The sequence below is a fragment of the Bombina bombina genome, chromosome 5 (genome assembly GCF_027579735.1).
Source record: "Bombina bombina isolate aBomBom1 chromosome 5, aBomBom1.pri, whole genome shotgun sequence".
Classification (NCBI taxonomy): Eukaryota; Metazoa; Chordata; class Amphibia; order Anura; family Bombinatoridae; genus Bombina; species Bombina bombina.
In genome coordinates, this window is record NC_069503.1 from 1,115,597,459 (window position 1) to 1,115,621,610 (window position 24,152).

At 37.1% G+C, this 24,152-nt stretch overlaps 1 pseudogene; it reads left to right on the forward strand.

The window, feature by feature from the left end:
* The first annotated feature begins 231 nt into the window (after positions 1–231).
* Positions 232–3,031, forward strand: LOC128661737 (rRNA N6-adenosine-methyltransferase METTL5-like; annotated as a pseudogene).
* Positions 3,032–24,152: the final 21,121 nt, after the last annotated feature.

Below are 24,152 nucleotides of genomic sequence, written 5' to 3' on the forward strand. Positions count from 1 at the left end.
GTCTGGATTCCCGCATCACACTTAGGGAGACTTCCCAAAATGTCATAATTTGCATAAATAAAAAGAGAGAAGCGCTCAACCTGGAAACGAACAACAGCATAATAGCTTGTTCTATGGCTAGTTACCACCCAAGAAGCAGGGAGAATTAACATTAAGCTGTTACCTGAGCTATCTGTTAGCTGCGTAAAATAAGCTCTGCAAAAAAATTCTGCATCTTTTGAAAGCCAACATATGGTCTATGAAACATGTTGGTACGTTTTCATTATGAGCTTGATCACAATCGGAATCACTGAAATGACAGAAATGAAATCTTATACTTATTTTGTTTCACTTTTTATTCTTTAAAGATTTCTTTGACAGAAATATTTGTGAAAATAATGATGTCAGATTGTCTCTTATTTATGGTATTCATTATAGCTTGGAAGAGCTCCCTTGATTTATTGGTAGTGGAAAACAACAATAAAAAATCAATAGAAATAATTTTGAAAGCAGACAGGGATGAGATTGTATCTTTTAGGGTAAAGTCAGGATAATTAGTTTCTGTTTAGTTTTAATATGAGAATGTATTTTCACACGCAGCACAGAAAGTAAACCACATATCACTTGTATTACTAAAACAGTCACAGTCCCACGGTAAATCCTATATAATTTTTTTTATTACAATGGGAGTGGAAAATACGAATTCAAGAACAACAGATAAATATGATCTGGGGTTGTAAAATCCAGAAGTAATTAGAACAAGTATTTAATTAACAGGTTATTGAAGCAAAGGAATAAAATATTACTGTAATATATTTCAGAAAATTGAATCTAGCAATAAATAAATGTAAAGATCTATACTAGTTGTGCTATGTGATGTAATAAGGGGAGATGGTTCAGCTGGTAAATCATGTATTTGATCATGTAGTTCTTTGTCCTTATGTTCACAATTTTTTCAAGATTTTTTTTGTTTTTTCAACTCTTAAAGGGACACTATACTCGAAGACAATTTTTGTTCATGGATAGCTTCTCAGCACGTTTACAAGAAGAATGTAAACAATGGCGCTGATGGAACTGTAGAGTTTATAGTCCTGGAACCATACATTGCAGTGTGCATACTCTATATGATCCACAACACATTTGCAGAAACTGAAGATAATTTAGCTGCTAATCTTGCCTGTAGTTGTGGTGTTTTGAATATTGGAACAGTTGGTATTTGGGCTATGTTTAGATTTTAACATATATGAAAGAGGCACTAGAAACATTTAAAACGAATGTTGCAGAACTTACATACGTTGGCATGATTTAGTGTGACATTTGTTCTTTGCTAACTAACATCTTAGCAAAGTCTGTCAACACTGTAATTGTGAATACTCCATTTGGCACAAAGCATAATAATGGTATGGAAATATATATATATATATATATATATATATATATATATATATATATATATATATATATATATATATATATATATATATATATATATTCAGGGGTTGAAAATTATCCCAGTATGCTTCTAGCCTTAGTTTTACTAGTAAATTATACATTTTGGAGTCACTATATGCTAAGCTTTAATATACTTATTTTTTGGGGGTTGAATAAAATGAATGTCTACATCCAGTCTCCTAACTTATAAATGAAAATAGGAAAATATAGTTTTATTTATTATTTAGTGCTTTGTTTATTTGATATTTTGCATTATACAGTTATAAAGTAGAAAAACATAATCAAAATGAAACACAAAAGACCTACATAAATTAAAGTATATACATATAAAGCCTAAATCTGCTAGCAGTACATTACCTAAGATATCCAAAATAACATTCCTATATTTGTGCTCTTGGTATGTGAAACCATTCCAGTATGTGAGTAGGACTCAGAAAGTATGAATTCAGAGTACTTTGCCTTTAGTGAGATACTTTATTCTTTGATGCTGTTAAAATGGTGGTGGGAGTGGAAACGCCCCGACATGGCTCATAGCACATACACACACAGCATGGAGGAGGGGGCATGACCTCATGTAAAACTTTCAGCCTTCTAGGAAGCTCACTCCCCCCAATTGTACAATGCATGCTGGGAATTAGAGTCCAGAATAGTCAACTACAAATTACAAAATGCTATGTGACTCCCAGAATACTGTGCTTTTTCCTCTAAAAGCTACATTCAGGGGAATTAAAAGGAAAAAACCCCCAGACATTCAAATGTCTTCCCCTCCCTGAAGTTTGTACTACAAGTGCGGAGGAAAATCCAGGGGGGGCAGATGCCCCTCCTTGCCTACAGTGTGGACACCCATAGATATCAGTATGCTCTGTACACAGAACTTCTATTAGAGAAGATATTCAGAAGTAAGAAATAGATTTGCAAGTGGAGATGGATTTGACAGCTGAATTTATAATTTACCAGCCTCATACAAATTTCCACAAAAAGAATCAGTTGATATAAAAGTAGACTTTGTTAGATTCTCTTTAAAGGGACAGTCAACACTAAAATTGTTATTGTTTAAAAAATTAGATAATGCCTTTACTACCCATTCTCCAGCTTTGTGCAACTAACATTGTTATATTAATATACTTTATAACATTTAAACCTCTAAATTTCTGCCTGTTTTTAAGCCACTATAAACAACATCAGAAAAATACACCAGAACATTATTCATATATGAATAGACGTCCAAATCATCACAATACTTAACTAAACTCTAATTACCACTCTAATCCATCCTCACCATTTGCACCCTGACACACGACCCCGTTTTAGACAGGATGAACAGTCCCCAGACATAAGACAAAGACCTAGATCAGATGACTTGTCATCTAACCAACCCTCGACTTCAACCAATTTTGATTCATCCAGAAGGGATAGTGATAGTTATGACCAGTCTTTTTTAGACAGGCGTCCAATACCCAGATTGCATCAACCGAAAATAGCAGAGTTTTTGCAACCACTAGTCATCAATACCTCAAACCAGAGAGGAAAAAGGGCCCACGAAGACGGGGAAACAGGGGACGAAAATCAACCCTCAAAAAGAGTAGACTTCAGAAACTAGCTAGTGGCATTTTTAATTTATCCTCGCATCAATTGTCTAACGATGAAATTAGACTTTTGGGAAAAGGTTTGTCCTTTAGCCCTTCTAACTCTCACAGTATGTTTGAACTATATGTGGATGTAAATAGGTTCGTTCGCAAACTGTAACTCCAAAAATACTTTGCTGAGAAAAAACTTAAATTAAATACATGTCCTATATTAACAGACAATATGGAGACTAGAATATCCCATAATATAATTTATCATGAACCTGAAAATTTGACTAACCACCTTCTTAACGATTATGTCCATACCGATCTGAAAAGGAAATCTAATTTTAGTCCCATTCTTAGAAATAACACTCATCTAGAATTGTTTAAGGAATACATACTGGAAGATCTAGAGAGACATCCGACCACTTCCCATTTAAAAAATAATAATCTCAATTCTAATGAGATGAAAGCACTTAAAGCCCTTAAAAACAATCATAACCTCGTGATACGCCAGGCAGACAAGGGCGGAGGTATTGTTTTACAGGACTTATCAGATTATTTACTTGAAGCTAATAAGATACTAAGCGACACTAAATACTATAGAAAGTTACATACTGACCCTACTGAGAAATACCTTAAAATTTTAAAAGGTATTATTAACTTTGGATATCAGGAAGGTATTATTAACACAGCCGAAAATAATTTTTTAATTCCCATAAAACCCAATTGTGCCTTTTATTATCACTTGCCAAAAGTGCATAAAGACATCCAATGCCCACCCAGGAGACCCATCATAGCCGGAATTGGGAGCTTAACAGACAATGTATCTGAATATGTCGATTGGTATCTTCAGCGCTATGTCATCACATTGGATTCCTATATCAAAGATTCCCCTGATCTGATAAAAAAGCTTGAACAGATCACTTTGGATGAAAAATTGATATGGATCTCATGTGATGTTCACGCTTTATACTCCAATATACAACATCAATTGGGTATCCAAGCTGTATCTGAGTTTTTGGCAAATTATATTTACATTCCAGCATTACAGAATGAGTTTATTGTGCAATTGATATCTTTTATTTTGGAACACAACTATTTTGTCTATCAAGACGAATATTATTTACAGATACTTGGTACTGCCATGGGGACCAGGTTCACTCCCAGTTTTGCCAACCTCTTTATGGGGCTGTTTGAAGCAAGGTATATTAATAGATCAGACTTTGGAGCGAACCCGGTCTTCTATGGCATATACATAGATGATATGTTGTTCCTGTGGAGGAGAGACGTCTTGTCTGCCGAATCTTTTGTTAAACATCTTAATTCTAATAGGATGGGCCTTACTTTCTCCAGTAATATTGAACATCAATCAGTAGTATTTTTGGATCTATGTCTATCTTTCTCTAATGAGAATAAAATTATCACGACTACACATTTCAAAACTGTAGACTGTAATAGTTACCTTCATTACAGAAGTAACCATTATAATCCTTGGCTCAACAATATCCCATATGGGCAGTTTAAAAGAATACGTAGAAACTGTAGCCATATTGAGGATTTTGAACAACAAAGTATTATTTTGAAAACTAGATTTAAAGAAAAAGGTTATCCCCAACAAATAATTGATATTGGGTATGAAAGAGCTAATTATTTATTACCCAATATAATGTCAACCATATCAAGATTAAACGTATTATCAAAAAACATTGGGATTTGGTAAAAAAGGACCCAATTCTAGGAAAACTAGTAGACTCTGAACCCAAGTGTGTGTTCAGACCAGTCCCTACACTTAAAAGTGTTTTAGCACCTAGTAAAGTTGTAGTTCACAAACTTAACAGAAGAGCAAATCCACATATACTAACTAAAAAGAACGGAATAGGGAAGTGTCCACTGAAAAACTGTAATATGTGCAAACATATTACACCTGGGAGTAAAACCTTTTCATCCAATGTTACAAAGAAATCATATAATATTCATAAATTTTTGACATGCACTTCCACTTATGTAATTTACTTATTAACCATAACCTGCAATCTTTGTGGGATCCAATATGTGGGTCGCACTTGCAGGCTGATAAGGAACAGATGGAAAGAACATCTAAGAAATATTAAAAACAAATTTCGAAATCATAGTGTTTCCAGACATTGTAACAATACACACAATAGGATAACTAATACATTTAGTATCTGTCCACTTGAGATGATTCCTCATTCCCATTTGTACAATAGATTTAATAGGTTGAGACAGAGGGAAACTTATTGGATCTATAAATTGAACACCCTATTTCCCTCTGGTCTGAACCTGAACATGGACTTAGCAGCATTCTGAACTTAACTCCTGATAGTAGATATTTTATTGGTATATGAGTTGGAAATCCATATTGACAGTTGGAATACTTTTTCCATAGGCCCCTCTCTTCCATTTTTGATGTTATCATTGGCCCATGTCCTATTTGTACTCCCACTTTCCTCTATCTGTTTATATGGTACTGTATACACATCTATATATGTGTTATATGTGTACATGTGCATATATGTATATACGTATTATTATTACTATTATTTCCATTTTTACCTATGTATTTTCAGATGGTGGGAAATAATCGTGCCTGTTACGTATCTGTTAGATCTGTCCCACGTATCCATTGTCCTTACATCGTTGTATCTTGTTATATATTATATATCCCCCCCCCCCATATTTGCGAATTGCACTATAGTCTTTTTAAGCCAGATACCATGTATTATCCCTATACATCACAATGGCCCTTGTCCCAACACCATGCCTCCGCTTGATGTTATGGTACCAATCACTTTCTATTATCACCTGATTATAACACTAGTACAATTGTCGGCATCCATTATTAAAAAGTAATTATATTGTCCTTATCCTGCAGATATCTTTATCGTTTAGATTGCGTGTATTACACCCACATATTCCATATTATATATCATTAAACCTTTATTCATTACCCAGATTGGGTACACTATTATATTTCCACCCCCATTTTGCCCCTGTCTCTTTACCCATCTATATTTACATGTACTTATCCCTTTATTCACTGCATATATAGTTCATACACAGCTTATTTCCTATGTATCTGGTCCTTATTCCCAGGACCGGTCACTATATTATTGGGCAATTCCTGTGTTTCCTTTCTAGTTTCCAATATTGCACTATACAGACACACTATAGAGATTAGCTGACGTATAGTGAAACTTCTGCAAGTTATTCCCTCTGTACGCAATAGCAGAACAATGTTGTTTATATCACGCTTTGAGTTGTGATTCACGCCCCCATGTTTACCACCATGTTATCTTGATTTATGTCCCTTTACATATACAAGATATTCGATCGCCACTATCACTGATACTTGGGACGAATAACTCTCTCTTTGTCAGACTGAGACATTTTGTTTTTATTTTTTAGTTAAAGTCATTTAGGGGCTTTTTGTTTTGATGGGTCCCCCCCCCCGTATGTAGCGCAGCTAGTCACGCCCATATTGACATAACGTCACGTCCCAGACTGTTATCCACGCCCCTATGTTCACATACTAGCCATATGCCATTGGCTGATCATGTATCATACCTACTTCTACCCTGATCTTTGCCTCCCTCTACACTTACGATTCCCGATCGCAATTGTTACTGATAGTCATGCCCATTCTGACACCACGCTACGTCCCAGACTGTGATCTACGCCCCTATGTTTTCATACTAGCCACACGCCATTGGCTGATCATGTCTCACACCCACTTTCACCTCGATCTAAGCTTTCCTGTATATTTATGATACCCGATCGCAACTACCACTGATACTTGTGATGGCTTTTTCTCGCATTTCTACTATTTGTGTCATCTTGCAGTTTGTTCCAATTCTGTTATTCCTGAGTTAGGCCTCTCAGCGATCTTACTTGATGGGTTATCCCTATATGCAGCGTAGTCACGCCCCCCTCTGACACCACTTCACTTACGAAATTAAAATACCAATGTTATTTATGCTATATATGTATTTTAATAATATCTTTAAACCTCTGTCAATAGTTTTTTTTGGCAATGGCCATACATATAAATTATAGCAACATTGTAGAATAGAAACAGTTTATCGCCCAAGAGAGGCTTATACCATTTTGTCTCTGCCTTGGGGCTCAGCGTATTACTATATATTTTTGCACAGTTAAACAAAATTATGTAATGTTTTATAATACATTATTTAAATATATTTATATCAATAGTATGTTGGTTTTGGCAAGTGATTGTCTGCATGACCTATATTAATGTATACTTATTGTATTTTCTAATTAACTTTTGTATTACTGACTTCACTATTTGTATATTGGTATGCCCCATTAGGGGTGTGCAATTTTTTCTGATCATTAATTGGTTTTTACTTATTTTAAACATGGCAGCTTAGAGAATGTTTGTATAGCCTGATGAAACAGTGTGTTACACTGAGAAACGCGTTGCTGTTGTTTTTATTGTTATTAAATTTTTATTATTTTGAACTCTCTATCTGCTGCCGACTATACTTCTTCTTTTTTTGGGCTTTGGCCTGATACATCCATTTGGCACCTTCCCAAGCACTTTTTGGACTCTCTGTTGGATCTTTGGTGCACTGATCCACATCTACCATATTATCTTGGGTATCCCTGGACTCTCCCTGATGAGACGAGGACCTCCATCGTTGAAATCTATCCATTGTGGTCTACCGGACGACGTGTGGTTCCGGACTGCGATTATTGCACTCTTTTGTGCGCCACAACTTGTGAGTAGGATTCCTTTGATCATACTGTTGCTTTGTTCTTATCTCATATGATCTGCACCACATAGCACTAATTGGCTAAAATGCAAGTCAAAAGATAATAAATAAAAAGTCATGTGATCAGGTGGCTGTCAGAAGATGCTTAGATGCAAGGTAATCAAAGAGGTAAAAAGTGTATTAATATAACCATGTTGGCTATGCAAAACTGGGGAGTGGGTAATGAAGGGATTATCTATCTTTTTAAACAATACCTTTTTTTTAGTTGACTGTCCCTTTAACCCCTTATCGACTGAGGATGTGCCAGGCATGTCCTACAAAAACTGGTTGTTAACGACCAAGGACGTGCCTGGCATGTCGGCAGGAGTTTCAAGCGTTGGAAGCAATTGTGATTGCTTCCAACCGCTTTCAGGATATTGCAGCGATGCCTCGATTTTGAGGCATCGTGCAATACTCTTTGCTAAGGATCCGATGCCAAGAGAGACACTCTGTGGCCCTCTCTGCATTGGCCAGTGATGGTGCCGATCGTTGGTGGGTGGGAGCCATAGCAGGGATGCGGGTGGGCAGCACATCGCTGGTAGAGTTCCTGTTAGGCCGGATGATGGGGCTGTGAGCACGCACGGGGGCCGGGAGCGCGCGGGTGCGGTTGGGACTAGGACTGGGACCACTACACTAGTGTAAGGGATGGAGGGAGAGAGGGGGAATAAATGTTGGGAAAGGGATCTGGGATGGGGAGTGGGGGAGGGTATTGAGAGAGGGCGGCTACACTAAAGAAAATTGGGTTTTTATTTATTTTTTTATGAAAAAAGCCATTTTTTTAGCAAACTGGGTACTCACAGACATTCAGCTAATCCTTTCGTTGTCAGTACAGTTTCTGGCACCTCAATTTCTTCCACCACATTCCTATCTTCCTCAGCAATTCTTTCCGCTTCCAAATCTATTAGGTCCTGACCACACGCCGACCGGGTACATCGCTGTTCACTTCCCAAGCTTGTACAGACCACAAGACTGCTCTAGATCAGCTGTTATTTCAAAGATACCTTTATGTGATTTTAACCACGCCAGATATTGTGAGTATTTGGCTTGCTTGTTGTAAATAATGAGTGCTTATATCATACAATATTGCACTATTGGAGTCCTTCTTTCTTTCACAGGCTGCGCTGTTTCTCTGGGAGGAAAGTGTCACACGCACATTATGTAGGCCAAACCTGCGTTTGAAACGCTGAAACCAGCCTTTGCTGGCACTGAAATGCTCAAGGTATTCCTCTCCTTTATGTTCCTTGAGAAGATTAAAAATGCTGGGTGCTTTTACTTGAATTGTTAGTAGGCTCATAGAAATCCTCTTCTGAATTTGGTCCTCTATCCAGATCATCAAACGCTTCTCCATGCCGTGGATTGGCCCCTGCATCTTTTTCGTTAAAATTGTTGATTTTGTTCCAATCACTTTTTTGACTGCATCACAAATGTGGAAACGTAGAATGTGATAGTCCTTCCCCACTTGCTATTACACAGACTTTTTTTTCACCTTCATAGGCATTAATAATTCTAATTTTTATGTCCAGGTTCAGAGCTTCTTGGCTTCTCTGCTGAAATAGCATTTTTAGCAGAAGGACCCCTCTTGCCATACATCTTTGATTGGGGTACTGTAAAGAAGTGTCTACAGTACTGTACTCTTGAGCATAGCATTACTGTATACTGTACTGTAAAGTTTATCTGTTTTTAAAAAAAAGACAGACATTTTTAAAATTAGTACAGAACAGTTTTAGTACAGAAAATATGTACAGTACAGTACTTTTTTTAAACATATAAATAAATAAAACAACACAAATCACAGTGTAACTGAAGAAAAAACAAAGCAAACGTACCTTTCAATTCAATTAAAGGGATGTCACAATATGACAAAATGAATGCGTACTTCTGTACCATGTATGGCTTCCAACTGAAGACTGATGGAAACGCAGATGATGCCAGACACAGAAACATGTAAGCGCTGTTCATCATTATTCGCAAGTTTTGACATAACCGCAGTTCAACGCACGACGCCCACGGATCGTCTGAACCGCGGGTCGTCGCAAGTCGCATATGTCGTAAGTTGAGGACTCTCTGTACTTGAAGGTTACTACTATCATATAACCTTTTTCCCTTCTCTCCTCTAAACTATACATATATAACACTCATTGGCGTTTAGGAACTTCCTTGGAAACCTCACTGACTTTTTGAAATGCTCATTGGCTAAAAGTCAGTTCCTGCTAATGCTCATTGGACGATAAGAACTTCCTGGTAATTATCAATGGTTGATTGACATTTTCTGGTAAAAGTTATTGGTTGATAGGTAAATGCCTATAAGTCAATTAGCATTGCTAGGGATTTAAACAGTTTTTACTTTATACTTATTCAAATGTTAACAAGTTGAAATGCCACTTTTATGTGGGTGACATTTTAGAGTACAATGTTCACTTTGCATGCTATAATTTCAGTGTGTTTCCAATTACTTGCTTTAACAGCTGCAGAACTGAATGCAAGGCAAATAGCTAATTTAGGTTTATTTTTGTTATTGACATAGCTGTTCTTGCCTACTGAAGCCTCAATCCATATTCCAATGGGCTAAGCATTCAGGAAGAGCTTTTTTTTTTGTATCTCTCTCTGTATACACAAAGGCCAATACTGACATTTTACATTTCAATTGATTGAATAAACCTAAAAGTGCAATTTCCAATACATTTAATACTAGAAAGACAAATTCCCGCAATTTTTATTGATTTAAAAATATATAACAAACAAATGAGCCGCTCTGAAACTTACTTTAGTTGCAGCCTCATTTTCATATCCCTTTAAAGAAATTCTGCTGTGATGAGATTCTGTTTTAAATTTATCTGACCGTTGCTTTCTTTTGAGTTAGGTATATTGTTTTGTCCTGGCACAGGGGAGAGCTAATTAGGTCTCACGATAGTACTGAAAAAGGGAAACAGATGCACGAGAATGCAGTAGAATAATAATAATGTTTATTATGAACATAGTCCAATAACACACACTAAGCAGTGATTACAGTACAGTAAAAAAAACAGTGGTTAAGCTATAAATGTTTTACTTATCTTCGGGTTTCGGATAAGGCATTAATACAGTGCTTTCCAAACTGTGTGTCGGGACACACTAGTGTGTCGGCAGCAGTGTGCAGGTGTGTCCCTGCTTCAGCACAATTTTTTTTTTTTTTTGGTTTCTGACTTTCCGCCTGCCTGCTACACATATCACATGGTTGACACGTGATTGATACCTAGGGGAATACAGATCATCTTAACCTATAGGCGCAGCTCAGTGGGAACTGAAACTATTCCCATTTGCGGCACATTGGCTCCTGACTGCATGTGTAGCTCCTGACTGCATGTGTATCCCGGGCAGTAGTCAGTCGGACTCGCAGAGCTCTGAGGGCAGCAGATTAAACGCTGAGCTGAAGTCAGAGGGGTTAATTTCTGCAGCTAGCTCCCAGTAGTGCATTGCTGCTCCTGCTCTTGATATATGGATAGGAAGTGGAAGCTTAAGAAATGCTTGATGATGAAATGTGAGTTTTTTTCTAATATTCCACCAAATATTCAGAAATTGTGTTCATCCCATCAACCTCATACATCCCATTAAAATATCAAGTAGCTATTGGTGTTATTAAACTTTTTTTAATTCTTGCACATACATACTGTTACTTGTAAATATATTTCATTATTATATAATTCATGTATTTGGCCGTATCTCTTAAAACAAGTTAGTTTAACCTCCTTTTTGCTAGTACAAATGAATTACTGTGTCGCAAAATGATGTAGGTCTAAAAAGTGTGTCACCAACATAAAAAGTTTGGAAAGCTCTGCATTAATATCATGCAACAGTGCTCAAAGTTTCAAGTCATAAGCTACTAGCCAGGACAAAATGTTACTCACCACTTCTAATCCCACCCACACCACACCCACTACTTCCCCCCCTCTTTGCATATGTTAAGCCATTGTGAAACATTTTGTAATATTGTGTTTATTTTATACCATAACATAATGAATTAAATAATACTACATACATTAATCAATTAACAAAAATAAAGTCATAACAGTTAGAAACATCACCTATTGCTTCTGGGGAAGACAACAGTGGGATAGAAAAAGGAAGTTTGGCAGATAGTGGTAGCAGTCATGGAGACCTGGAGATTTTTTTTATTATTATTATCTCTCCCTTTTCACTCTTAACTATCTTTCTCAACTCCCTCCTCTCTCCAATCTCTTCTTTTACCCTCTCCCTTATCTCTCAGGCCATACCTTCTTCTTTCCCCTCTTTCATATCTGTTAGCTCTTTTTTTTTCCTCGGTTCTCTCTTACACCTACCTTCTTCTCCACTTTCACTTTTTCTCTGCAATCCCTCTCTCTCTGCCCCCTTTATCCTTTCAGAAGTAACAGTCTAAGCACTAATGAGGTCCCTACATCCGTAGAGGAATAACATCTTTTTGCATTTTCATGGCTATATAATATCTCTTTAGATAATAGTCTTCGCGCATAGCCCAAAATGTGTGTTTGTCAGTGCTGCATTAGGAATGTACAGTCTGCAAATACAATGTTCCATCTTTGCTACTTATAACATCCACTTGACTTTAGACTCAACACTAATTAACTAACTTTCACTCGCCACCATTAAATTTGCACTCGCCAATGGCTAGTGGGCTAGTAGAAATTTTGAGCCCTGTATATATACATATAAACATATATTGTAAAATAAGAAAAACATACAGCTAGATTTGGAGTTTTGTCGGTAACGACCCGAAAAGCTAACGCCGGCTTTTTTCTGGCCGCACCATAAAAATAACTCTGGTATTGAGAGTCCACATAAAGGCTGCGTTAGGCTCCAAAAAAGGAGCGTAGAGCATTTTTAACGCAACTTCAACTCTCGATACCAGAGTTGCTTACGGACGCGGCCAGCCTCAAAAACGTGCTCGTGCACGATTCCCCCATAGGAAACAATGGGGCTGTTTGAGCTGAAAAAACACCTGCAAAAAAGCCGCTTTCAGCTCTTAACGCAGCCCCATTGTTTGCTATGCGTAAACACTTCCTACGTCTGCACCTAACACTCTAACATGTACCCCGAGTCTAAACACCCCTAGCCTTACACTTATTAACCCCTATTCTGCCGCCCCCGCTATCGCTGATCCCTGCATATTTTTTTAACCCCTAATCTGCCGCTCCGTAAACCACCGCTACTTACATTATCCCTATGTACCCCTAATCTGCTGCCCCTAACACCGCCGACCCCTATATTATATTTATTAACCCCTAATCTGCTCCCCACAACGTCGCCTCCACCTGCCTACACTTATTAACCCCTAATCTGCCGAGCGGACCTGAGCGCTACTATAATAAAGTTATTAACCCCTAATCCGCCTCACTAACCCTATAATAAATAGTATTAACCCCTAATCTGCCCTCCCTAACATCGCCGACACCTAACTTCAATTATTAACCCCTAATCTGCCGACCGGAGCTCACCGCTATTCTAATAAATGTATTAACCCCTAAAGCTAAGTCTAACCCTAACACTAACACCCCCCTAAATTAAATATAATTTTAATCTAACAAAATTAATTAACTCTTATTAAATAAATTATTCCTATTTAAAGCTAAATACTTACCTGTAAAATAAATCCTAATATAGCTACAATATAAATTATAATTATATTATAGCTATTTTAGGATTAATATTTATTTTACAGGTAACTTTGTATTTATTTTAACCAGGTACAATAGCTATTAAATAGTTAAGAACTATTTAATAGTTACCTAGTTAAAATAATTACAACATTACCTGTAAAATAAATCCTAACCTAAGTTACAATTAAACCTAACACTATACTATCATTAAATTAATTAAATAAAATACCTACAATTACCTACAATTAAACCTAACACTACACTATTAATAAATTAATTAAATACAATATCTACAAATAACTACAATGAAATAAACTAACTAAAGTACAAAAAATAAAAAAGAACTAAGTTACAAAAAATAAAAAAAATCTACAAACATAAGAAAAATATTACAACAATTTTAAACTAATTACACCTACTCTAAGCCCCCTAATAAAATAACAAAGACCCCCAAAATAACAAAATGCCCTACCCTATTTTAAATTACTAAAGTTCAAAGCTCTTTTACCTTACCAGCCCTGAACAGGGCCCTTTGCGGGGCATGCCCCAAGAAGTTCAGCTCTTTTGCCTGTAAAAAAAACATACAATACCCCCCCCCAACATTACAACCCACCACCCACATACCCCTAATCTAACCCAAACCCAGAGTAGGTGTAATTAGTTTAAAATTGTTGTAATATTTTTCTTATGTTTGTAAATATTTTTTTATTTTTTGTAACTTAGTTCTTTTTTATTTTTTGTACTTTGGTTAGTTTATTTCATTGTAGTTATTTGTACATATTGTATTTAATTAATTTATTGATAGTGTAGTGTTAGGTTTAATTGTAGGTAATTGTAGGTATTTTATTTAATTAATTTAATGATAGTATAGTGTTAGGTTTAATTGTAACTTAGGTTAGGATTTATTTTACAGGTAATTTTGTAATTATTTTAACTAGGTAACTATTAAATAGTTCTTAACTATTTAATAGCTATTGTACATGGTTAAAATAATTACAAAGTTGCCTATAAAATAAAAATTAATCCTAAAATAGCTACAATGTAATTATAATTTATATTGTAGCTATATTAGGATTTATTTTACAGGTAAGTATTTAGTTTTAAATAGGAATAATTTATTTAATAAGAGTTAATTAATTTCGCTAGATTAAAATTATATTTAACTTAGGGGGGTGTTAGTGTTAGGGTTAGACTTAGTTTTAGGGGTTAATACAATTATTAGAATAGCGGTGAGCTCCGGTCGGCAGATTAGGGGTTAATGTTTGAAGTTAGGTGTCGGCGATGTTAGGGAGGGTTGATTAGGGGTTAATACTATTTATTATAGGGTTAGTGATGCGGATTAGGGGTTAATAACTTTATTATAGTAGCGGTGCGGTCCGGTCGGCAGATTAGGGGTTAATAAGTGTAGGCAGGTGGAGGCGACGTTGTGGGGGGCAGATTAGGGGTTAATAAATATAATATAGGGGTCGGCGGTGTTAGGGGCAGCAGATTAGGGGTACATAGCTATAATGTAGGTGGCGGCGCTTTGCGGTCGGCAGATTAGGGGTTAATTATTGTAGGTAGTTGGCGGCGACGTTGTGGGGGGCAGATTAGGGGTTAATAAATATAATACAGGGGTCGGTGGTGTTAGGGGCAGCAGATTAGGGGTACATAAGTATAACGTAGGTGGCGGTCGGCAGATTAGAGGTTAAAAAAATTTAATCGAGTGGCGGCGATGTGGGGGGACCTCGGTTTAGGGGTACATAGGTAGTTTATGGGTGTTAGTGTACTTTAGAGTACAGTAGTTAAGAGCTTTATGAACCGGCGTTAGCCCAGAAAGCTCTTAACTACTGACTTTTTTCTGCGGCTGGAGTTTTGTCGTTAGATTTCTAACGCTCACTTCAGACACGACTCTAAATACCGGAGTTAGAAAGATCCCATTGAAAAGATAGGATACACAAATTACGTAAGGGGATCTGCGGTATGGAAAAGTCGTGGCTGAAAAGTGAGCGTTAGACCCGTTTTTGAGTGACTCCAAATACCGGAGTTAGCCTAAAACCAGCGTTAGGAGCCTCTAACGCTGGTTTTCACGGCTAACGCCAAACTCCAAATCTAGGCCATATTTTTTCTAAGTGAAGAACACAGGAATTCCAAGTATTTCTATAAAAAACCCATATTAAAACTTTAAAATTGATTAAAAATTATATTGCATATTTCTAGGTATTTGACTGTGAAGGCCTCCCAGTTCAAGGGTCATTCCAGCCAAAATTGAAATGCACATTGATGAATTACATCTTTGAATATAAAGATATTTGCAATATACATGTATTGGCAAAAATGCTTCTAGTAAACGTTATCACTGTTTTAGTGTAAGCATTTTTATCTGCACGTGCATGTGACACATAACTAGATATTCTCAGTGCACAAGCATTTTAAATACTGCAGCTGCTCAGAGTGTCAGTGGGGCTTGTATCATGTCAGAAATGAACAAAATGAGTAATTACCACATGGTACAAGCTCCATAGGCTCTCTGAGTAAGTGCTGTGTTTAAAATGCTGGTGCACGGTGCATACTTAAATACACGTTTTAAAGAGCTAAAGCTTTTATTAGAAGGATTTTTGCTAAAACATGTATATTACAAAAATGCTTCTATTCAAAACTGTAATGCATTCATGTAGATTCCATTTTTCGCTGGAATGGCCCTTTAAACACCTTGCTACAAAAAATATCCCAATTTTTTTTTCAATATTAAAATGATAATAAAAATATTTTATATATGAGTGTAATACCTAATTTAATATGTTTTGGATATGTTTTGTTATTTTTTTTCTTTAAACTCTTACACTTTACTCCAGGGTATAGCAGATCATGTCTGCTGCACATCGATAAATGCCGACAGCATACGCTATCATTGCACCAGCAGTTTTTGTGAACTGCTGGTGCAATACTGCCCCCTACACGGGGTGTCAATCAACCCAATCGTTTTTGATCGGGTTGATTTCTGTCCGCCGCCTCAGTGCAGGTGGACAGGTTATGGAGCAGTGGTCTTTAGACCGCTGCTTCATAACTTCTGTTTCCGGAGAGGCTTAAGGCTCCGTACGGAGCTTAATAATTTGACCCCCAGGTCTCAAATCATGCATATAACTTTCAACTTGTAATATCAGTGTTATTTAATGAGGCTGTAATATACTTTGAGTATAGGGTGGACTAGACCAATGCCGGCCTTGCTAAACTCTCTATGGTAAATGTGATTTACCATGTTTGTGATATCAAGTTGCTAACTAATGTTAGCACGATCCAGCGATACTGCTTATCATGTCCCTCGCTATCATTAGCGTGCCACTTGTAGCCCTAAAATGGTAACATTATTATGTTTTAAGTTTATGATATAATGTCTAATAGAATATAGATAACCTTCCATAGTACCAAAAAATTTAATATTAGAAATGTATTATGTAGAATTCATATTTTCATCTTGGTCTTACAGTTGACAAGTACAACAAAAATTAAACTATTTTTTTAATTAATTATAACATCTAGAGCTTTATAGTTTCATAATGTACCAGTGATTTATCTCCCCTTTCTCCATGTATTGCTAAGAGGAGAAATCATATCCTGATGCAAAGATAAAAATTCCCTTGTGGCCTTTATTCAATTACTAAGTTTTATTACAAATGTACTATTGCTGAGTGATATATATATAAATTCAATAAAACAAAATGAATGCTATTGGCAGGCAATTAGTGGTTATACTGAGAAAGGAACTATTGGACATATTCATTTCTTTGGAATTTTCTTTTATGTATTTTTGGATAAAAAATATACAAAAATAAACAAAAAGGCTGTTTAAACTATAGTTTATATAACTAGGCTTCAATCTTCATTTTAAAAGCAAAAATTACAAAACCTTTTAAACTATGTGATCATATGAAATAAATGTTGTTGTCCTACATTTAAAGGGACAGTCAAGTCAAAATTAAGCTTTCATAATTCAGATAGGGCATGCAATTTTAAACAACTCTCCAATTTACTATTTTCATAAATTTTGCTTTGTTTGCTTGGTATTCTTTGTTGAAGGCTGAACCTAGATAGGCTCATATGCTGGTTTCTAAGCCTTTGAAGTCTCAAGGCATTTTATTAGCTTTTCGCAGCTAGACAGCGCAAGTTCATGCATGCCATGTAAATGGCATTGTGCTCACTTCAGTGGAGTTATTATGCATGAGTCAGCACTTATTGGCTGAAATGCAACTTTGTAAAAAGTACTGAGATAAGGGGAAGAGGCAGTGGAGTATTTAGGTTTTGTGCTGCCCTTGGCACCCACAATTCTGCTGCACTCCCTCACCAGTAACGTGACTTTTTTTCCATGGCATTTGGAATGGAAAATTTTCATGTTCAAGTGTTATTGTATGTGTTTGTGTATTTGGTGAGTGTGTGTGTTTATGGTATGTGTGTGTAGTGTTGGGTACATGTGTGTGTAGTGAGTGTGTGTAGTGTAGGGTGCATGTGTGTGTAGTGTAGGGTGCATGTGTGTATAGTGTAGTGTGCATGTGTGTGCTTGTGGTATGTGTGGGTAGTGTAGGGTGCATGTGTGTGTAGTGTAGGGTGCATGTGTGTGTAGTGTAGGGTGCATGTGTGTGTTTGTGGTATGTGTGTGTAGTGTAGGGTGCATGTGTGTGTAGTGAGTGTGTGTAGTTAGATTTTAATAGTACTGCCCCTCACAAAATCTGCTGCCCTAGGCAAGTGCCTTGTAGGCCAAAATACGCCCCTGGGAAGAGGCTTAGATACAATGTAATCACAGAGGTAAAAAGTGTATTAATATAACAGTGTGGTTTATGCAAAACTGGGGAATGGGTATTAAAGAGATTATTAGTATTTAAAATAAAAATAACATTGTCCTGCATAGGAAGTTCATTGGAACGTTAAATATGTACAGTAAATACACAGTAAAATGCATTATTAAATACTAGTGTTAAAGCCCGTGTACACAAGCCAAAATGTGTAAGGAAAGAAATATATCTCTTAGGAGGCATTGGGCACTTTTGCACTTTTATCTCAAGCACACTCTCATCCTTAAGGCCAGGTATGTAGCTGCCCAACTCCCTCCCCACTCCCTCATTTAGCTACCTTTCCCTCCAAGAACCTTTCCCTACCTTCTGATCCCCCTCCCTGTCGCTCTCAACATTTTTTTTCTTCAGAGCAGCAGTCCCACTGCTCCCGCCCACTCCCTCTATCCCTCAGTCTCTATCCCTTTATATATCTCTCTCTATCTCTCTATCCATCTATCCCTATCCCTCTATCCATCAATCCATATTCCCCTATCCCTCTATCCATCTATCCCTCTATACCTCTATCCATCTATCCTTATCTATCTTTTCATCTAGCCCTCTATCCCTATCCCTCTATCCCTATCCATCTGTCCATCTATCCCTCTAACTCTATTCCTCTATCCTTCTATCCCTATCCCTCTATCTACATCCCTCTATCCCTATCCCTCTATCCCTTTTCACCTATCCCTCTATCATCTATTCCTATACCTCTATCCATCTATCTCTATCCCTCTATCCCTATCCCTCTATCCATCTATCCCTATCCCTCTATCTTTATCCCTCTATCCTTATCCCTCTATCCCTCTATCCCTATCCATCTATCCCCGAACCCTATCCCTCTATCCATCTATTCCTCTATCCCTATATCTCTATCCATCTATCTCTCTATCTTTATCTCTCTATCCATCTATCCCTATCCCTCTATCCATCTATCTCTCTATCCCTATCCCTCTATCTCCATCCCTCTAGCCATCCATACATATCCCTTTATCCCTATTCCCCTATCCCTCTATTTCTATCACTCTATCCATACCCCTCTATCATTATCCCTCTATCTATCTATCTATCTATCTATCCCTCTATCCATCTATCCCTCTATCCATCTATCCCTCTATCTTTATCCCTCCATTCATCTATCCCTATCCCTCTATCTGTCTATCCCTATCCCTCTATCTATGTCCCTCTATCCCAGTCCCTCTATCCCTATCTATCTATCTATCTATCTATCTATCTATCTCTCTATCTATCTATCCCTCTATCATATATCCCTCTATCCCTATCCATCAATCCCTATTCCTCTATCCATCTATCCCTATCCATCTATCCCTATACCTCTATCCTTCTATCTCCCTATCCCTCTATCTCTATACCTCTATCCATCTATCTATATCCATCTATCCCTATTCCCCTATCCATCTATCTCTATCCCTCTATCCCTGTATTTATCTATCTATCTATCTATCCCTCTATCCCTATCCATCTGTCTGTCTATCCCTCTATCTTTATCCCTCTATTCATCTATCCCTATCCCTCTATCCATCTATCCCTATGCCTCTATCTATGTCCCTCTATCCCTATCCATCAATCCATATCCCTCTATCCATCTATCCCTCTATCCATCTATCCATCTCCCTCTATCTCTATCCCTATTCGCTATCCCTCTATCTCTCTATCCCTATCCCTCTATCTCTAACCCTCTATTCATCTATCCCTATCCATCTGCCCCTATCCCTCTATCTCTATCACTCCATCCATATCCCTCTATCCCTATCCCTCTCTCTCTCTCTCTCTCTCTCTCTCTCTCTCTCTCTCTCTCTATCTATCCCTCTATTCCTATCCATCTGTCCATCTATCCCTCTATCTTTATCCCTCTATTCATCTATCCCTATCCCTCTATCCCAATCCATCAATTCCTATCCCTCTATCCATCTATCCCCTTTCCCCTATCCCTCTATCCATATCCCTCTATCTATCTATCTATCTATCTATCTATCTATCTATCTATCTATCTATCTATCTATCTTTCTATCCCTCTATCCCTATCCATCTGTCCATCTATCCCTCTATCTTTATCCCTCTATTCATCTATCCCTATCCCTCTATCCATCTATCCCTATGCCTATATCTATGTCCCTTTATCCCTATCCATCAATCCCTATCCCTCTATCCATCTATCCCTCTCCCTCTATCTCTATCCCTATTCACTATCCCTCTATCCCTATCCCACTATCCATCTATCCATATCCCTCTATCCATATATCCCTCTTTTCCTATCACTCTATCCATCTATCCCTATCAATCAAACGCTTGTGGGACTGCATGCTATTCTCTGAGCCCTCCCGGATACATTACCAAATGGAAAGGGTGTTCACGCACACACCTGACCCTTACTGGCAGATCTTAAACTGGAGAAAAAATGGCGGCACCCAATGGAATGACCCTCAGCATATCTGGAAGCTACATCCTTCTAGACTTAGCCCCTGTGGTAAGAAATCTGCCTCTTGGACACTGGAACTTTCAGTAACCCAGTAGAGTAATGTTAGCATAACCCGTTGGGATATAAAAGCCTAAAAAAGGCCTCACTAAAAATGAGAATGTAGAGAAGAAACTAATTTATATATATACTGTGGTGGACATAACTAGGAATGGGGATAGGTAGGCACGTGATCATTTTATAGGTAAGGAGTTGTGGAATTCTCTATAAGTATTTGTCTAGGAGGGCCAAGATACATTTATATTACAGTTACATGCCCCTTTTACAGTAATGTAATAGCAAAAAGCCAGAAATGAGATAGAAAGATATATGTTACAGATTTAAAATTATTAAGTTACATTTATTCTCTGGTTCACTTTTTCACTTCCTTTTTATTCAATTTTAAAAGTCTACGGTAAAGAAAAATTTACGTTGTCACCATATCCAAAGTCCTGAATTAAGGATGTGACGTTTTTCGCTTGCGCGTAAACTATTTACTTTTAAATTGTAATATGCGCAAATTAAAAGGTTACTTTCAGAAGTGTTTACACTTGAGCGGAAGTGCTAAATAGTACGCCACTTGTATTCTAGCCCAGAGTAAAACAAAATTTCAGTATTATTGCTTTATTTATTTTGCCTGATTCTCCCATTTTTAAGTCTGAATATTGTAGGTTTCCCCCCCAGAGAGAATGGAGAGCATTCAATGGAATGCAGAATCCTGACCTTCCTAAATGCTGCATTTTGATTGGTTGATATGGGCATTAGCTCATTGATATCTGTCCCTAATTGGCCACAGCTAAGGAGATACAATTTACAACACTAAAGTGGGTTCTCAATGGGCAAGCCCCTGGTCTGCAAAGAAAAACAAGTTTCATAACAAAACAAGACCTTTAAACAATTGTAAAACATACGTTTAATTTGCATATCGTTTGCAACTCCATTCATTAATTTCTGTTTAATGTCCCTTTAATAATTTATATGCTATATAGACATGTGCAATTCGTTTCGGCCGAATTTTAGTCGATTCGTAGATTCGAATGTATTCGAATTTCGTAATCGACAACATAACTAAAATTCCGAAAATGAATAATAGAGTTTCTGAATTTTCAGATCCATTCTTTATTCATATTCAGAATTTTTCATTGTTCTAATCTAAACCGCAGTTCCCCGACATCGCCGACACTAACTAAAACACTAACTAAAGCTAATAACCCCTAAACCGCCGTTCCCCGACATCGCCAACACTAACTAAAACACTAAATAAAGGTATTAACCCCTAAACCGCTGTTCCCCAGACATTGCCGACACTAACTAAACCTATTAACCTCTAAATCGCCGTTCCCCGACATCACCAACACTAAATAAAGTTATTAACCCCTAAACCGCCGTTCCCAGACATCGCCAACACTAACTAAAGCTATTAACCCTTAAACCGCCGTACACCCACATCGCCAACACTAACTAAAACACTAACTAAACCTATTAACCCCTAAACTGCCGCCCCCCCACATTGCAACTAACTAATTTAAACTATATTAACCCCTAAACCTAACAACCCCTAACTTTAACATAATTAAAATAGACCTAAATTAAAGTTACAATTATTAACTAACTACAGTACCTATTTAAAAATAAATACAAACTTAACTGTGAAATAAAAATAAAACCTATGCTAGCTACAATATAACTATTTACTAACTACCTAGTTAAAATAAATACACACTTACCTGTGAAATAAAAATAAAACCTAAGCTTAAACAAATAAAACCTTACATTACTAAAAATAAAAAACCTAAGATTACTAAAAAATAAAAAAACCTAAAACTACAAAAAAGTTCAAACTACAATTACAAAAAATAATAAAAAACTCAAACTCTGCGGAGGCGGAGCAGTCGGTGGATGTTAGGAGGCGGAGGTCCATTGGTCCGATGTGGAGGTCCTCTTCATGCGATCGTCCACCGCACACTGAGAATTTAATGCAAGGTACCCCTTTAATATTGGGATACCATTGCATTCCTATTGGCTAAAAAATTTAAATCAGCCAATAGGAATAAGAGCTGCTTAAATCCTATTGGCTGATTTGAACAGACAATAGGATTTAAGCAGCTCTCATTCCTATTGGCTGATTTGACCAGCCAATAGGATATAAGCAGATCTCATTCCTATTGGCTGATTCAAATCAGCCAATAGGAATGAGAGCTGCTTAAATCATATTGGCTGTTCAAATCAGCTAATAGGATTTAAGCAGCTCTCATTCCAAATGGCTGATTTGAATTTTTCCGCCGATAGGAATGCAACGGTGCCCCAATATAAAAGGGGTACCTTGCATGTAGTCCTCAGTGTGCGGCGGACGATTGCATCAAGAGGACCTCCACGTCGGACAGATGGACCTCCGCCTGCACCTCCCGCTCCGCGCATCCACTAACTGCTCCGCCTCCACAGGGATGAAGATAGAAGATAGAACATAAGATGGCACTACTTGTGGATAAGTAAACGTTCCCATACAAGTGGTTACTAAATAATAATAATTTCACAAAGGGGATGGTGCTTGTACCGATCAATAATTAGACAAATCAGTAAAAAACTGATAAAGAGTATAAATATAGCACTCACAACGTTTGAGTAAATAATTATCGAAATAAAGGATGAAAAAGACAATTAAAACTTAACTTTTACTAAATAAGCTAAAAAAAGGGGGGTACACAAATAGTTAAAAAATTACATATGTCTACTTAAAGGAAGTATTATCAAATAATGAATGTGACAGAATAAGAAACTTGCGGTCTAAGTGATACCTAAATAATAGGTGGCCTTCAGAGATTCTCTCTGCTACATATCCTGGGGGTAATATGCTATTTGAGCTCACTGAGGGTGTGAATAAAATAATCATTGGAAGTTATGCTCCTGAGTGTAGCGATTTGCTATCTCTTAGAGTCTATCATAGGTCTAAACCTTAAGTTGACAGATAATATACTTAGTCAGAAATCTCTGGTTATACTAGAGACCTATACCTTTTAATTACCGATAATAATATAGAGAGTTAGTCCCTTGCATATATTGTGATAACACTCCAATATCTAATAGGAGATGCCACAGCCGGGTTCTCTGATTGTGCCAGACACTTGTACATTAAATTACCGATAATGGGATAGTGACTCTCCAATATCTAATATGAAAGGCAGGTTGTTCTAAAAGGATATTCCTCTCTGAGACCTATACCTTGAATTTACCTGAGACCTATACCTTGGGTTTACCGATATGGGAATAATGACTCAAATAAGTGGCCTCTCTGGGACCTATGCCTTTTATTTACCAAAGACCTATACCTTTGATTTACCGATATAGGGGTAATAACTTAAATAAGTATCCTCTCTAGGGCCTGTACCTTTAATTACCTAGTAGCAGAGATCTATACCTTTGTGTTACCGATACTGGGATAATGGCTCTCC